We start from the raw sequence: 4,357 nt of genomic DNA on the forward strand, positions 1-4,357 counted from the left end.
CTGACCTCAGGTGACCCCCCCACCCCCCCACCTCGGCCTCCCAAAATGCTGGGATTACAGGCGTGAGCCACCACACCCGACCTCAAAGGCAATCATTCTAAATGTACTATGGTAGCATGTTAAAAATGGAAGTATGCTATAGAACTAAAGTAATATGAATAGCACTACTTATTACCTAGGAGAAAGGTACTGGTTCTCATGCAAAGCTAAGCCTGTATCAGTCATCCTAATCACAATGGCTTATAAAAGCATCAGCTTTCCAGTAGAGAAACTATTCTAGGAATGTCAGTAATCTCTTGAAAATTTCACATCTGTTAAACCAGGACAAGGCTACAACTATATTGAAATCTGAACAAGGTATCAGATGAAACAGTAAGATTCCCAGCCATAATGTAAGATAGAAAGGTCTTCATGCATATGCTTGCTGGCTCCAGGAAAGCTTCATGTGCATAATACAGAAGTTGCCAAAGAAGGAAACTGGAGCTACATTTCCATGGTGCCGTGAATTTTAAACCTCAGGAATGGTGTGATCCATTAGGCTTTTCGTAATGCTTGGTGCCATCCGCTTAATAATATGCTCACGGCTGGGTGCGGTGGCTCATGCCTGTAATCCCAGCACTTTGGGAGGCCGATGTGGGCGGATCATGAGGTCAGGAGTTCGAGACCAGCCTGGGCAATATGGTGAAACCCTGTCTCCACTAAAAATACAAAAATTAGCTGGGCGTGGTGGCAGGCGCCTGTAATCTCAGCTACTTGGGGCGCTGAGGCAGAAGAATCGCTTGAACCCGGGAGGCAGAGGTTGCAGTGAGTCAAGATTGCACCATTGCACTCTAGCCTGGGTGACAGAGTGGGACTCTGCCTAAAAAAAAAAAAAAAATAAAGTTCAAAGATAAAAGGAGGCATGATTCTAATAGTAACTACAGTCCCATATGTTGACAGTATGTCTGCAATTTGAGAGTTCTTCAATCCAATGACATTCTGTCTGTTGATTTCATAGATGTTATGTTCCGTGAGAAGACCATTTCTAGCTGCGGAGCTGTTTTTCACTGTGGATCACTGTGGATGTTATTTTTCCTTTTTTCTTTTCTTTTTTCTTTTTTTTTTTGAGACAGTCTTGCTCTTGTCACCCAGGCTAGATAGAGTGCAATAGTGCGATCTTAGCTCATTGCCACCTCCAACTCTCGGGTTCGAGCGATTCTCCTGCCTCAGCCTCCCAAGTAGCCAGGCGCCTGACACCATGCTCGGCTAATTTTTTTTTTTTTTTTTTTTTTTGAGATGCAGTCTCACTCTGTTGCCCAGGCTGCAGTGCAGTGGCCTGATCTCGGGTCACTGCAAACTCCGCCTTCCGGGTTCAAGTGATTTTCCTGCCTCAGCCTCCTGAGTAGCTGAGATTACAGGCTCCTGCCACCATGCCCGGCTAATTTTTGTATTTTTAGTAGAGACGGGGGTTTCACCATGTTGGTCAGGCTGGTCTTGAACTCCTGACCTCGTGATCCACCCGCCTCGGCCTCCCAAAGTGCTGGGATTACAGGCGTGAGCCACCGTGCCCGGCCTATTTTTCCATTTTTAAAGATAAAACCAACATGTCCAGTACTATCCTTATGCATGGTAATCATCCGTTCAAAGGGCCTGTCACGAATTGTCATGTCATGGTAATCTTCTCTCCAAAAGCCTGTTTGAGCACCTTGTGCGCTTTATCAGAACTCCACCCTGCAGTTTTCACCGCTGATCTGGAGTACTTGGTCCCCAAATCTCAGACCAACCAATGAGGCTGGAGAATTAGCCTGGACTAGCTGAACAAATGTATCATTATCTATTGATTTAAGCCTGAGTCTAATTTTTCAGTCTTGATCCTTACACAAAATGACTTCGCGAATCCCTTGCTTAATTTCTGCTCTACGAATTCCAGCATCATTATCAGTTACAGGAGCCACCATACAGATCATACCGGAAGGTCTTGCTACCAACTGCCTCTGAATTGATGCACCAGAAACCACGGCCACATTCGCACGTATTTCTTCTTCATTTCAACTCAGGCCCATGTATTATTGAGAGAGCTCCGGATATAGTTTGGGATAGAGATTTCCATCTTGAGAGATGGGAGCAGCAGCTTCTGACAAAATTGCTGGGTTGGCAGGGTTTGCAGAAAAAGCAGTTTGAGCCTGAATTACATTGTCTACCTTCAAGTCTTCAAGAGATGGATAGAGAGACATTTTTGCAGGATTCTTCTGGCTCACAAGGACCCACTCGCTGCCGCTGCCGCTGCCGCTGCCGCCTCCGGTCACTGGCACCGACTTCTGAGGCCCGAGGGTAAGAGAGCGGCGCGCGCCGAGGACCGTTCCCGAGGCGCGTCGTGGCGCCGCCTAAAAGAATTCTTCATAGCTGGAAATATTTTACGTATTTTTGGTGACTGTTCTAAGGGGTGGCTTGTTGGGAAGGGCTGTTGAAGCTGCAAGGATTTCTCTGGGCAATTGCACGCTATCTTCTCCTATGTAAGCATACCTTTGAATTCCTTCGGGCTTCCATTCTTGTCCCAAGCCCCTGTACACCAGTTTTGGAGCCAGCCAGTCAACCAATCTAAGCCCCCGCATTTTCCCCAGGAGTGGCTGACGCTGCTGTTCTTTCTACCTATACCAGAGCGCCATCTGCTGGACACACCCAGAAGTAACTCTCAACACTCGATGTTTGGAGTTGGCCCTCTCCCTCATTGGCCAGGAAAGTGACCCCTTTTCCTAGTGTGGGAGAAAGGCAAGTATTTCACTTCCTCCTATTTTCCCTCATCCCTCATCTCTCTCTTCCACCAAGACGGAGCTCTTCCCATGAAGCGAACGTTTCTGTTCGTGAGGTGTCTCTGAGCAGGGGTGAGACGCTCGGTTTGGTCCTGTTGCTGAGCTCCCAGGTGACCTTGTTCAGGGTGAAGTGACACCGTGCAGACCACTGGGCGCTTGGGAGGGACACCTAGAAACTCTAACTTATTTGCATTGGGATGGAATCGTTACGAAGAATGACGTTAGAGCCCAGAATGCACAGTCGGAAGGGGGGCATAAAACTCTCTTTGAGCTTTTTAACAGCCAGCCCGAGGAGGATGGTGTAATCAGACAGGACAGTGTGGCCAAGAACAGTGACGGTCCCTCAGCATGTGTTGATGAACAGCAAAGCTGTCCTAACGTGCACGGAGACGTCAGGTTCACTCATTAACAAGAGTTTCATATCACATCCTGGCTTTACAGTGGTTGTGAGTTAAACAACTGACATGTCTCTTTTGAACAGTTGAACATGCAAAGATCAAATCTGCAAATGCCAAGAATCTGTGGTTCATGGTATGTATCTAAAAATAAACTGGCTGCTAAGGGGAAGTACAACTATCCCTGGGGCTGAAACCAAAGACAATTTCTACTGTTTAGTAGAAGACATCGTATTGTGCAGTGACCAACATCTTCTACAACATTCTTATGATAAATATAAATGCCATGTGGTTCTTTTAATATTTCCTTGTTGTAGACTGAAGTCATGCTACCAAAGCATAATTCACCAGAAAGAATTTGAGGGTGAGGCAGGGCTGTGTTTGGTATAAAAAGAATGGAGTCCAAAACACACATCAGGAGGAGGGCTATTCTGGCGAGGTGGTAAGTCACTGGATGTTTGCCTGGGTACATTTTCTTCCATAGTGAACCTTCCAAGCTGATTGAGGACACTATTTTCAGCAATGGATTATCCTCTTTCCTAGTTGCTAAATGATCATTTTTATTTCTTAATACTCAGCAAAGACCTACTCCATCCCAATTAATGAACACAGGATCTTTCTGACCTTGAGCAGAAAATTAGATTATTTAAAACAAAAGGTAGAATGCTGAAAAATTTGTGGTCTCACAGGGAATGCAGAAGACTCATTAGTCAATGGTTTAATAACTCTAAGCTATTATGTAGCATCACTTCTTAATCAGTTTTCATAATTAGATTGATTATATATCATACAATGGTGTGTAAAAACACATGGAAGGTCATGTTGATTTAACCCAGACAAGATAATTTGTCCAGGCTCAACTTTTCAAAAATAATCAGTGATGGGGCTGGGCGCATTGGCTTATGCCTGTAATCCCAGCACTTTGGGAGGCCGATGCGGGTGGATCACGAGGTCAAGAGATCGAGACCATCCTGGCCAACATGGTGAAACCTCATCTCTACCAAAATATAAAAATTAGCTGGATGTGGTGGTGCGTGCCAGTAGTCTCAGCTACTTGGGAGGCTGAGGCAGGAGAATCTCTTGAACCCGGGAGGTGGAGGTTGCAGTGAGCCGAGATTGCACCACTGCACTCCAGTCTAGCAATACAGCAAGACTCTGTCTCAAAAATAATAA

General features: G+C 45.7%; 1 pseudogene; it reads right to left on the minus strand.

Annotated features, from left to right (window-relative positions):
- Positions 1-390: 390 nt before the first annotated feature.
- LOC129457598 (syntenin-1-like) lies at positions 391-2,297 on the minus strand (annotated as a pseudogene).
- Positions 2,298-4,357: the final 2,060 nt, after the last annotated feature.

The sequence above is a fragment of the Symphalangus syndactylus genome, chromosome 11, assembly GCF_028878055.3.
Source record: "Symphalangus syndactylus isolate Jambi chromosome 11, NHGRI_mSymSyn1-v2.1_pri, whole genome shotgun sequence".
Classification (NCBI taxonomy): Eukaryota; Metazoa; Chordata; class Mammalia; order Primates; family Hylobatidae; genus Symphalangus; species Symphalangus syndactylus.